The sequence below is a fragment of the Chlorocebus sabaeus genome, chromosome 19 (assembly GCF_047675955.1).
Source record: "Chlorocebus sabaeus isolate Y175 chromosome 19, mChlSab1.0.hap1, whole genome shotgun sequence".
NCBI classification, from domain to species: domain Eukaryota; kingdom Metazoa; phylum Chordata; class Mammalia; order Primates; family Cercopithecidae; genus Chlorocebus; species Chlorocebus sabaeus.
In genome coordinates this window covers 29,913,603-29,927,141 of record NC_132922.1, presented here as the reverse complement: position 1 = coordinate 29,927,141, position 13,539 = coordinate 29,913,603, and the positions used below count along the sequence as shown (strand labels likewise).

Below are 13,539 nucleotides of genomic sequence, written 5' to 3'. Positions count from 1 at the left end.
AGTCCCCGCCCTTGTAGTCCTGCAGTCCTACTCAGGAGGCTGAGGCAGGAGAACAGCGTGAACCTGGGAGGCGGAGCTTGCAGTGAACCAAGATCACGCCACTGCACTCCAGCCTGGGCGCGAGAGAGAGACTCCATCTCAAAAAATATATAAATAAACAAATTAAAATTTTAAAAAATACAAAAATTAGCTGGGCGTGGTAACAGGTGCCTGTAATCCCAGCTACTCAGGAGGCTGAGGCAGGAGAATCCTTTGAACCCAGGAGGCAGAGGTTGCAGTGAGGTGAGATTGCACCATTGCACTCCAGCCTGGGTGATAGAGTGAGACTCTAGCTCAAAAAAAAAAAAAAAAGGCCGAGCATGGTGGTTCACACTTGCAATCTCAGCACTCTGGGAGGCCAAGGAGGGCAGATCACGAGGTCAAGAGATCCACACCATCCTGGTCAACAGGTGAAACCCCCATCTCTACTAAAAAAAATATATATATACATATATAAAAACTAGCTGGGTGTGGTGGCACGCACCTGTAGCTACTTGGGAGGCTGAGGCAGGAGAATCACTTGAACCCAGGAGGTGGGGGTCGCAGTGAGCAGAGATCGTGCCACTGCACTATAGCTTGGCGACACAGCAAGACTCCATCTCAAAAAAAAAAAAAAAAAAGATAGCGTTGCTTTACACTTTTATACATCTCTTTAATGTCTGGTCTAACAGAAGTAGCTGGATTCTAACTCCTGCATTCAGTCTGTTAAGATATGTGGTTTTGATTAAAGTCTTTAAAGAAATTTGCCTTACACAGAAAAAAGAAAGGAGTATTTTAATAACTTTTTCAGATAACCGTGTGTCTATTCTTCATTGATATTACACTAAAGCTTGACAAATGAGTTTCCTAAAAGTTGCTATGGGCCAGGTGCAGTGGCTCCCACCTGTAATCCCAGCACCTTGGGGGGCCGAGGCGGGCAGATCACCTGAGGTCAGGAGTTTGAGACCAGCCTGGCTAATGTGGTGAAACCCCATCTCTACTAAAAATACAACAATTAGCCAGGTGTGGTGGCAGATGCCTGTAATCCCAGCTACTCGGGAGGCTGAGGCAGGAGAACTGCGCCACTGTACTCCAGCCTGGGCAACAGAGCAAGACTCCGTTTCAAGGAAAAAACAAAAGTTGCTATGTAGGCCAGGTGCGGTGGCTCACGTCTGTAATCCCAGCACTTTGGGAGGCCAAGGCGGGCAATCACAAGGTCAGGAGCTCGAGACCAGCCTGACCAATATGGAGAAGCCCAGTCTCTACTAAAAATACAAAAATTAGCCAGGCATAGTGGCACGAACCTATAATCTCAGCTACTTCGGAGGCTGAGGCAGTAGAATTGCTTGAACCCGGGAAGCAGAGATTGCAGTGAGCCAAGATTGTGCCACTGCACTCCAGCCTGGGCAAGAGAGAGACTCCATCTCAAAAAAAACAAAGTTGCTATATAGGCTGGGCGCAGTGGCTCAACACCTGTAATCCCAACACTTCAGGAGGTCGTGGCAGGAGGATTGGCTGAACCTAGGAGTTCAAGATTAGGGAGACCCTGCCTCTAAAAAAAAAAAAAATATTAGCTGAGTGTGGGCATGACTGCAGTCGGAGGCTTATGCAGGAGGATCATTTGAGCCCAGAAGGTGAGGCTGCACTAAGCCGTGATTACATCATCACTGCACTCTAGCCTAGGCAGCTGAGGGAGACCCTATCACCAAAAAAAACAGAAAAAACAAAAAAAAATTTTTTAAGCCTCATGCCGGGCATAGTGGCTAAAGCCTGTAATCCCAGCACTTTGGGAGGCCAGGGAGGGTGGATCACCTGAGATCATAAGTTCAACACCAGTCTGGCCAACATGGGGAAACCCAGACTCTATTAAAAATAGAAAAAATTAGGCCGGGCGCGGTGGCTCAAGCCTGTAATCTCAGCACTTTGGGAGGCCGAGACGGGTGGATCACAAGGTCAGGAGATCGAGACCATCCTGGCTAACACGGTGAAACCCCATCTCCACTAAAAAATACAAAAAACTAGCCGGGCGAGGTGACGGGCGCCTGTAGTCCCAGCTACTCGGGAGGCTGAGGCAGGAGAATGGCATGAACCCAGGAGGCGGAGCTTGCAGTGAGCTGAGATCCGGCCACTGCACTCCAGCCTGGGCGACAGAGCAAGACTCCGTCTCAAAAAAAAAAAAAAAAAAAAAAAAATAGAAAAAATTAACCAGGCACGGTGGTGGGTGCCTGTAATCCCGGCTACTCGGGAGGCTGAGGCACGAGCATGACTTGAACCCGGGAGGCGGAGGTTGCAGCAAACTGAGATCATACCACTGCACTCCAGCCTAGGCAACAGCGAGACTCCATCTCAAAAAAATGCCTCATGTATCCTTCCTATTTTATCACACAGAAAAGTAAAAAGATGTGTAATTAAAGGTCTAGATTTAATACTCAGTCATCTGTACTGCCTCCCCTGGACATGTATAGAACTGGTGGGTCTCAGCCCCCAGTGCTGGCTGACAGTGGGGAACACAACTCTCGCAGTGCAAGTGTCCACCCAGGGCAGGGGCCAGTGACTTTTTTTTTTGTTTTTGAGATGGGAGTCTCGCTCTGTCACCCAGGCTGGAGTGCAGTGGCAAAATCTTGGCTCACTGCAATCTCTGCCTCCCAGGTTCAAGTCATTCTCCTGCCTCAGCCTCCTGAGTACCTGGGACTACAGGCATGTGCCACCACACGTGGCTAATTTTTGTTTTTAGGAGAGGAAGGGTTTCACCATATTGGCCAGGCTGGTCTGGAACTCCCGACCTCAGATGATCCACCCGCCTTGGCCTTCCAAAGTGCTGGGACTACAGGCGTAAGTCACCCCGTCCAACCTCGTAACTTTTAAATACACTAAAAAAGGTATTGGGGATCCCCGGGGTCTGCAAACAACTTTGAGTCTAACAACTCATTTCTAGGCAAGGAGAATGAGGCCTGGAGAGATTAAGAGACTGGCCCACAGAGGAAGCAGGAGTCATCTTTCCACAAAACTGAAGTTCCCCAAAAGCTGAAATCTTGGACAAGGGGCCTACTGCCAAACCTGAGAGTAACAAATTTCAGCAAATAAAAGGAAGCGACATTTCCAATGGCATCCTCGAATACTCTAAGAGGCAGTGCTGGCAGAATCCATCAATAGGCCTCCAGAGGCCTGCTACTAAGCCAGCAACGCTGCTGAGCGCGGCGCTGCCCCTGCAGGGTGTGTGACCAGGACCCTGCTGGGGCCCTGCACCTGGAAGCAGAGGGGGTCGGTGGGGGAGGGGTGCTACCAGGAAGCAAGATGTGCATGCTGACTGCTGGGGGCATGAAGTCAAAGTCCCCTCCTGCCCAAAGCGGCTAAGCCAGCCCTGCTGCCTTATCAGCATCAACACATGCCTGGAATGTGAGACTTTGGCAACAACCCTCTCCCTTCGGCCAGCACGGGGCTGACGCCTGGTCCCTGGGATCTGGTTCACAGTCAGAGGACAACCACCTTGAAGCACCAGAACCCGCACCCCCAGTCCATCTACCAGAAGACAACCTACCAAGAATCACCCAGAGGAGCTACCCTGCCTGCGTCCCCACACCACCAAGGGCACCTCGTTTGTCCACACTCAAAGAATCTCAAGAGCTCAGCTCTGGTCCCTGCAACATCCAGACCATCCCCCACATGGCTCTCCTGGAGGTGTTCAGCAAAGGCACAGGATGCCGTGGGGCAGAAGATTCCCACATACCAGACAGTAGGGAGCTGCGTGTAACTGGAAGGATGAGGATGACCCAGAGAATGCTCTCTGGCCCCTGGTCCTTGGGGAGGAGCAGGGGACCTGAAGGGGACCACCTTCTGGGAGCGACTCCCTGGCTTTGTCCAGAGCAGCCATCCCACTACCCCACTCAAAATGAAAATCTCAGCTGCCCTCCAGCCCAAGCACTGCGCAGAGTAAGGAGTCCTCACTCACAAATGTGTCCGAGGCTTTCACACACTTCACCTGGAGCTCCTCCACTCACTCTCTAGACGCATGACTCTCTTTAACTTCTCTGAGCCACTTGTACAACGAGGACTGACAAAATGAGGACCACACTGGTGTGTTCTGATAACTGAATTGGGTGTAAAATGCCCACTGCCAGGCTGAGCCCAGGAACGAGCCCAGGATGAGTGCTTACCTCTTCACCACTACCTTCCTGGCCTTCTGTCGGAACTCCGTGGGGACCATCCTCCTCCCATCTTCCAAGCCAAGTTCCCTGGTACCAGCCAGACAGAAACTATAACAGCAGCTGCTTCCACAAAGGAGAAGGGCCATGGGGTTCCGGAGAGGGCTGGAGTGAAGGGGCACAAGACCTAGGGCAGGAATCCATCCCCAGATCACTCACTCAAGACAGGACTACCTAGGCCCAGCTACCAAGATGTGCACCACCCCTTCCTTCTCAGCTCCTTTTCCCATCTCCTCTATTGCCCCTGGCCAGGTTGCTGTCCCTTCTCTAAAGGGCAAGACTTCCTACCCAGGATGCTGATCAGAACCACACCCAGGGGCCTTACCTGCCCCCTCACATGATAGGCTGCTCCTAGCTGGCAGCTGTCTTATAGCCTCTCTCCCTCAAATACAAACAAAACCCCAGAACAACCCATTGTTCTGTTCCAACAAAGGGGGCCAGGCCCAGCCAGGCCCTACCTGAAGCTCTGCCTCCTGTCCTGTCCCCCCCACCTTCAGTCCCCTCCCACTCTTCCTTCTCTGCCCCTATTAGTGGCCTCATATACCTTCCTCATATAACACAGCCCAGGAAACCAACCTCAGGGACAAATCTCTTCTCTTCCAGGGAGAACGAGGCAGAGGTCCCAGGAGTCCCAGGGGCTCCCAATATTGGCCACCTCTGCTCAACCCAAACTGCACTATGTGAGGCCCCACCAGACCACATACAGGCCAACAAGAGCCCAAGAATGCAGCCAGGAAAGCAGGCCAGGCAGACTCCAAAAGCCCATGCTACAGGGTTAGTAGGACCCACCTCCAGAGGACCTCCCAGGAGAAGCCCCCAGTGCACAAGGTCTAGGTTCTTCCTGCTGTTCACCCTTTGTGCCCAGTAACTACCCAAGAATCGGCATGACTGATTCTACCAATTCATTCACTGGGTAACTGCTGACCCCGCCAGGTCCTCGGAGTAAAGCAGTTAGTGAGCACCGCAGGTAAAAGCGCGGGCTGCTCGGGCTACTCATCCTTCCGCCTGTGGATTCTATTATCAACAAAGATGCATCACCTGCTAGAGAAGCGGTTCTCAAACTCTGCTGCACATCAGGTTCACTTCAAAAGCTTCAGGAAAAGCTAGTGCCTTGGGCCCACCCCCAGAGACAGGTATAGCCCAAGGTGAGAACCAGGGCACCAGCAGGCAGGCCTCTGCCAGGCAGCATGAGCAACAGCAAGTGCTGGGTGAATGTGCAGCCTGCACTCATCACCCAGAAAAGCCCCACTGTGTCCACACAAGGACAAGTCACCAAAGTCCCAGGCCCCACTCACCCTTCTCCCTTACTTTGTGAATGAGAGGTCACCAACAGCTTACCATCTCCCGAGTGCTGCAGCCTCACCTCCCACACTGCAGCAGGGGTGAAAGGGCTGCAAAGGCCATGCAACAGATCCTCCCCCTCAAAGCGGCTCAGGCCTCAGTGTGGTAATGGGAGCGGCCCCTTCCCACACTTGCCAGAGAGAACCCACCCACCCAGAGGAATGAAGCCGAAGCCGAAGCCGAAGCCCAAGCCGCAGGGCAACAGCCCAGGACGGCAGGGGACAAGTCTGTACAGCAGCCACACCCCTGCCAGAGCCAGGAGCTCTTCCATTTCCACAGCAGGCCAGCTCTCACCTGGAAGCACCCACCTAACCAAACCCAATCCCTGCCTTCTTTTAGTCACACTGGGAACTGCCACGGGAAGGCTGGGGACTCCACACACTCCCTCCTCACCACACCGTGTGTGTGATCACCCCTAAACAGAGAACATGCATCTAAGATCCTACGATGCGCCGCCCACCTCACAAAAAACAGCTGCCTCTAGGTTAGAGGCACCTGGCTGACCCATCCCTGTTCCCTCTCACCATCAGAAGAACCCCCAAGTCCCCCTGTTCTAACACCGAGGCTGCACTCCCACTCTCCACCCACTGACATTACCACAACAAGGAAAGAAAGGAAAGAAAAGAAAAGAAAGAAAAATAGAATAGTCAGAAGGAGGGCCTCCCCAAAGCCTGGCCACCTTCCCGAGGGTCCCAAGCAGTTTCTTACAGTTCCTCTCCCTACTCAATGCTGCCACACCCCTCTCAGGCAGTCTGGCCCTTCCCTCCTGAACTGTGGCGGGCTGGAACCAGCTCCCAGCCTTCCCTCCCTTATCAAGCTCACTGGGGGCCCACACACAGCTCCCACCCCCACCAGCTTTTCTTGCTTTGCCACTCCCAGCTAAAACTGGGCTCAAGGCAAGCAAGCCTGCAGTCCCTCAGTCCCTCGGGGCCCAGTCCCTCCTGAGAGCCCTCCCCCAGCCCAGGTCCCTAACCCTTAGGGCAAGGCCCCTCCCAGCAGGAAGGGAACCCTGGCGGTGCCAGGCAGAGTCAAACTGGAAGGGCTGGTTCAGAAGCCCCTAAATGGGAGCCAGGACCTCTCTAAGGGAGGGGGCATTCAGCCCCACTCCTCCCTAGTGGGATCTCAAATCTCTCCAGACACCACACTATATGGGCCTCCACAGGCGGTGGAGTCAACGGCACTTACCCTCCAGCCCCCAAGCAAGCTACTGAACTTCCAAAAGCAGCTCCTTCACTCCTCTAGACGAGACCAGACCGCGTGCTGAACTGCAAGCGCTTCTATCACCCCACCCAGGCAAGTCTGTGAGCGCCAGAAAGCAGGGGCCAACACGATTTGGTCTAAACCAAGGGGGCCAGGCACTGAGTTTGTGCTCAGAAAATGTGGCGGAATGAATAAAAAGCTCGAAAAAGAGCCGCATACATGCCTGGCTGGCAGTGGGGTCTCCCAAGCGGGCTTCCCAGCTCACACAGTATCTGTGGGTCCGCGTCCTCAGTGCTCTCCAGCTGTCTCCCCTGCCACCCTCTACCCTACCACTGCCTTTTAAAACCCAGCAGCAGTCACTTCCTGGTTAAAACCCCTCCCCTCCAGGCCAACCCAACCCACATGGCAGCCAGGGCTCTCAGCCAGCCCACGGCCGGCTCCTCCCACACCACCGCTATGCCCTCTGCGCTCCGCTAGATGCCAGCCCTTATCACCCCATCTTATAATCATTTGTTGAGTGTCTAACTTCCCTAGGCTGAGCTCCAGAAAACAGTGATACATGAATGTAAACTCAAGTTCTGTTCCCATTGTAGAAACAAGGCAGGAGAGTCAATCACGGCCCAAGGTCACAACGGGAGTAAATGGCAGAACCAGCAATGGACTACAGACTTTGCGACCAAGTCCAGTTCCCCTCTCACTGCCCCACAGGAGTCCCTCCTCGGCCAGGCTCAGAGGAGACAAGAGGGGAGGAACTTAATTTGTTCTTTCTTCCCATGGTGAAAGCTGCCTCCCAGGCCAGCAAGAGCAGCCCAGGAAGAAGCACCCCACTCTCCCAGGGATCAGGTACTGGGGGCAGCAGGCAAGACAAGGTATGGGGTGCGGCTGACTGCTCAAGGCCAACAGACCAAGCAATAAGGTTGGAACCACAAGTCCCCTGGGTAAACTGAACTTTATTCCTTCCTCACGGCTCGCTCTCTCCAGAACTGCCCCGCCAGCTCTTCTCCAGGGGCTAGCTGCTGATTAAATGGCACTTCCCCTACCCCTCAGATCTGACCCCGCAAACAATAAGGACTTGAGGAAGGCAGCAGGCTATCAGCTCAATAATGCAAAACCCTGTTGCTCCTCGTCCACAACAGCTGACTTCAAGTGGACGGGAGGCTGCGCTTATTAACAAAATGAGAAATCTGATCTACGGAAAGAAAACACTACGTGAGGATTAATCCAAGACTGCAGCTTGTGGAGAAGGCTGGGCTGCTGGCCAAGATCGAGGATCGAGGATGGGATTGTGCCTACCTGTCCCCAGAGCAGGTATCATGCAGCACAACAGGACTCATCAGGACTCATCACCCCTGCCCCACCTGCGCCTTCTCTTCTCCTTCCAGCAACTTCACAATCATTTCGGTTTTGCTTTAATTAAAGGCCTGACTCCCTCGGGCTGCTTCTTCCTCTACACAGAGCCAGCAACCAGAGAGATTTTTCTTTTCAGGAATCGGTCGTAAAACCTCAGTGACTAATCTACAAGTTCCAACAACTGGCAGAAAAACACCGCAGGGAGAAGTTGCTGGGCACACACCAGCACCCAGAGCCAACTGGCCAGAAAAGCTGGGCTACAGGCACTCTACAACCTCCCTCCCCCAACCCAACACTGGCCTGCCGACCCACCTGAGAGCTCTGACCTCCGAAGGCAGGCAGCTGGGGAGCCTCTTCCCAGCCTTCCAAGTCTATTGGTCGTCCTGTGGGACCTAGAGATCTTCACAATCTCAATGGCACAAGACGGAACGTTCACTTCCAGGCAACAATTCTGGGCCACAGGACTCTCAGTTCAGCCCCCAAGCATCAGACTCCCAGCCCTGTTCTTGGTGTTCAGAACCCACTAAACCAGCAGTCTCGCCACACAGTTTTGTCTCCAGAGGCCAGCTCATCTGTTTTTCAGACTACTACAGCAACCCTGCTCCACCAAGCATGCACACTCTCCTTGCCACAGGGCTCCAGACCAACCACATGGCCTGTGCTCCTGAAAATGTCTGCTTGAAGGCCCAGGGAGTCCAGACACTGGCAGATGAGAATGGAGGAAAAGCAGCAAAGCCAGAAACCAGGAAGCAATAAATGCTAGACCCAGAAAGGCCTTAGGTTTGAGTGACCCAGCTCCATCCCTCCATCCTGGATCCTTAGAGGACAGCCTCGAGTTCACCCTAGGAGCTCCCAAGGCCCCTCCACTACCTGCCAGCTCTCCCACAGCACAAGAGACACAGCAATCCCCACATCAGTCAACAACCCACCGCCACAGGATTCCTATGGGCAAGGCTCTGCCCCTCCCCCCAGCACATATGTCAGAGGGGTGGCTTCCCTGGGTTACACCCCTCCTGCTGCTAGGGGAGTGGGGGGCCGGGAACATAGCTTTCCAGATGTGCTTGGCAACTCCTACTAGAAAAGACTAGGGGTGCAGGGAATAGAAGACATGGATAAACAACTTTAACACCGCTCCAACCCATCCGGCTCAGCACTGGGCTCCCTTACACAGGCAGTCCCAGGCAGTTCTGGGTGGGGCCGTTGGGAGCATTATCTGGCCTCATTCCCTCCTCTCCGCAAGTCACTGCCCCCCAGGGAGAGGCATTCCCCCCACCACGCACACACCCAGGCCTGTGTGAATATGAACCATCTTGGAAGATAAACAGAGAGTGACAAGCTGGGGCCCCTCAGCCCCCTCCCTCAGCCAGCCGGTCCCTTCCCCCTGCCAGCCGACCCCCTCCCCCAAGCCCATCTCTCTTCCTGCCAAGCGGCTGCCTACAGGAGAGGTCTGGGGGCAGGGCAGCGAGCCCACCAGGCGCAGAGCCTGGCCCTCTGGGAGCGGCCCCTCCAGGCCCGCCCCTGCCCCTGCCCCTGCCCCTGCCGTGGCCAGTCTTCCCGCGGGGAGGAGGCAAGAAGAGAGGAGACCGCAGACAGTGCAAGACCGCAGTTCTGGAAATCGCAAAATCCTCCAGCGAGGGGGCGGCCGCGGGCGCAGGGCCGTTTGCATAATGGGAGCCCTCCCGCCTGTCAGGCAGCGCAGCTCGCCCGACGCTCTTCGGATTAGATTGCTAATGAAAAGGCACAAAGAGCCGGCGCCCGCTCGCCCGCCGACCCCCGCTCCGCAGACCCGCGCCTCCTGGGCCTGGCGCGGCCCCGTGGGCTTTGTGCCCCGGGTGCCCCACCGCCCGCGCCCCTCTGGGCATCTGGCCCACAAAGCCCAGGCCTGCCAGGGGTCCCGCGTGCGCCCCCGCCCAGGCCCGCCAGACGCGAGCGCGTCCCCCACGCGCGCAGTCCCACGTCGCCCGGGCGCGCGCGCGCCCACGCCCCTCTCTCCGGGGACGCGCCCGGCCCGCGGCCCCCGCCCGCGCCCCGCGCCCCCCGTCCCCCAAGGCCGCCCCTCACCTCGTGTGCGTCGGCGGCGGCGCTCCGCCCGCCGGCCGGCCGGCCCTACCAGCGGCCCTTGTCCTCAGCGCCCGGCTCGCGCCGCACGCGTCCGCCCCGTCCGTCTGCCGCCGGCCCGGCTCGGCTCCCCGCCCAGCGCGCCCCGAGCGCCGCTCACAGCCGCCCGCCCAGCGCCATCTTGGAAGCTTGTGACGTCGGCGCCGCCCGCTCACCCCTGACCCACATCTGAATGGGCGAGCAGCGGGGCGGGGCCAGGGGGCGCTAGGGGGCGGGGCCTGTGAAGGGGGCGGGGCCTGCGGGGGCGGGGCCGGCGCCGGCGCCGGCAAGCGGTCCGAGTACTAGGCGGGGCGGGCTGCCGGGGTCCGGCGCCGTGGGGGAGGGGAGCGCGGGAGGAGCCGGGGACCCAGACCCCGGACATCTAACCGGATCCCGACCTCAAGCGCCAGGGCAGGACCGCGACCTCGCCCCCGAAGTACCCGGACCGCATACCGGGACAGGGACCCTGGCCCCCCCCACAGGCTGACGCCCACCCCCTCAAACTCAGATGGACTTACTCCCTTTTAGCCCTACTCTGACCCCTAGGAGCCCCGAATTAGGGACCTCTATCGGCCTACGCGTCTACTCCCCGACCCCCTTGCGACCCCTGCTCGACGCTCCCTGCGGTTGCGCGAGGCTCAAAGGCGCAGCCAGCAGTGACTGCAAGCTCGGGGGTCTGGACTCCTGCGGAGGCCTGGGCTGGTTGGGTGCAAAAGAGAAGGGGCGCCCCTTCCCTGACCCCAGCGCCCCTCCGGCCCCCGCGCGCGCACCCCCGCGTGCCTTACCTGCTCCGAAGGCGCGGAGGACCCAGCGCGCTGCGCTCAGCCAGCCCCTTCCGGTGGCCGCAGCCCCTTGCAGGCCCCAGGGGTCAAGCGCCTGCCCGAGCCGGCCCACCAGGACCCGGGCTCCCGGCCGCCATGCAGATGGCCTTCCCAGGGGCTGGGCTGGCCTGAGCCGCCACTGCTTCTCTAGGGAGCTACTTAATGGACCTCTCTCTACTTTGAACACCAAACAAAGGAACACACCACTATCGAGGTCGCCCAAGTCCAAGAGGAGCACAGGTCTGCCTTACAGGGAAGTTGTGCTCCAGCTCCAGTCAAGATTAAAAGCCAGTACCAATAACCCTTTGCCAAGCTGATTATGCAACCTTTCTTTCCTAATCGACGTATAGGTTTAGTGTCATGCTAACAACATTTCTTAGACTTCACAAAATTCTTAGTTCACCTGGAAAACTAAATAGTCGAAAACAGCTATCGTTTTCCCCCCTTGGAAACAAAAGCAGGCATGAAGGTAGACTTGCCCTAACAGATGTCAAAAGAAATTGTAAAGCTACCGCAAGCATTTCAGTGTGGTACAGAACAAGAAATAGAATAGAAAGCCTAGAAACATCCTAGAAATGGTAAGAACACAATAGATGAAAAAGGAAATATCAAACATCTGTGAAGAAAAAAAGAGATATCAAACATCCTTGAAGAAGAAAAGGAATATTCCACAAATAGAGCCCAGCAGAGGACTCACTATTTGAAGGAACGACTGAAAAAAAAAAAGTCAACCATTCTGCTAACCCAAGACATATAAATTAAAACTATAAGAAGCTGGGTTTTCTACTAAACAAATTAAAAATCAGTTTCAAATGATAACCTTCAAACACAGGATCTGGTAGGTAATCACTCTTATCAGTCTTATACTGTTGGAAGCACATAAATCGCCTCAAAATTCCTGGACATGAGTTTGGCGATATAAGCCAAAAGTTTTTTTGTTTGTTTTGTTTTGTTTTGTTTTGTTTCTTGACACTCGGAGTCTCACTCTGTTGCCCAGGCTGGAGTGTAGCCTCAAACTCCTGGGATCAAGTGATCCTCCTGCCTCTCAAAATGCTGGAATTACAGGCTAAGCCAACGCACCTGGCCCCAAAAATATTTTAAAATAATTATACCCTCTCAGACCAGTATTCCAGGATTCTGTTCTGGGGAAATTAACCACATTTACAGACCACGTACTTATCTCTCTACCCATAAGTAAGTTTGTACCTGTAAGTTTGGAACCTGTGCCTAGGAGCACACCTGAGACAACAGGCATTCAACGGTCCCTTGTTTGGTCTGCATTTGAAAACTAATGTGGCCGCCTCATACCTGTAATTCTAGCACTTTCGGAGGCCAAGGCCGGACTTTGAGACCACCCTGGCCAACATGGTGAAACCCGGTCTCTACTAAAAATACAAAAATTAGCCGGATGTCATGGTGCATGGTGCATGCGCGTAGTCCCAACTACTACATGAGACACGAGAATCACTTGAATCTGGGAGGCTGAGGTTGCAGTGAGCTGAGATCATGCCATGACACTCCAGCCTGGGCAACAGAGGGAGACTCGGTCTCAAAAAACAGTGCAAAAGATAACTAATATACAATAATATTTTTTAAGTGTCATGTATGATAATGAAAGAAAGCATAAACAAATTTCTCATAATGGGGTTAAATAGTCCACATAATGGAATGTGGATTAGGCCAGGAGTAATGGCTCATGCCTGTAATCCCAGCATTTTGGGAGGCTGAGGCGGGCGGATTACCCGAGGCTGGGAGTTCAAGACCAGCCTGACCAATATGGAGAAACCCCATCCCTACTAAAAATACAAAAAGTTAGCTGGGCATGATTGAGCATGCCTGTAATCCCAGCTACTCAGGAGACTGAGGCAGGAGAATCGCTTGAACCCTGGAGGCGGAGGTTGCGGTAAGCCAAGATCGCACCATTGCACTCCAGCCTGGGCAACAAAAGCAAAACTCCGTCTCAAAAAAAAAAAAAAAATTAGCCGGGCATGGTGTCACATGCCCGTAGTCCCAGCCACTCAGCAGGCTAAGGCACAGCACGAGAATTGCTTGAACACGGGAGGCAGAGGTTGCAGTGAGCCGAGGTGGCGCCGCTGCACTCCAGCCTGGGCGACAGAGTGGGACTCCGTTAAAAGTAAATAAATAAGGCCGGGAGCAGTGGCTCACACCTGTAATCCCAGCACTTTGGGAGGCCCAGGTGGGTGGATCACGAGGTCAGGAGTTCAACACCAGCCTGGCCAAGATGGTGAAACCCCATTTCTACTAAAAATACAAAATTTAGCCAGGCATGGTGACGGGCACCTGTAATCCCAGCTACTCGGGAGGCTGAGGCAGACAATTGCTTGAACCCAGGAGGTGGAGGTTGCAGTGAGCCCATATCACACCAGTGCACTCCAACCTGGGTGACAAAGACTCAGTTTCAGAAATTAATTAATTAATTAATTAAATAAATAGGACGGGCACGGTGGCTCACTCCTGTAATTCTAGCACTTTGGGAGGCTGAGGCGGGT

General features: G+C 54.8%; 1 protein-coding gene across 2 annotated transcripts in view; it reads right to left on the bottom strand.

The window, feature by feature from the left end:
• The window catches only part of HIC2 (HIC ZBTB transcriptional repressor 2), a 35,502-nt gene extending 25,140 nt beyond the window's left edge, over positions 1-10,362 (bottom strand). The window contains exon 1 of one of the 2 annotated variants that reach the window (XM_007974925.3): positions 10,173-10,362. The gene's annotated coding sequence lies outside the window, so the exon portion shown is untranslated. The remainder of the gene's footprint in view (positions 1-10,172) is intronic. The other variant, XM_037994835.2, reaches the window with a different exon arrangement.
• Between the last annotated feature and the right edge of the window lie 3,177 nt (positions 10,363-13,539).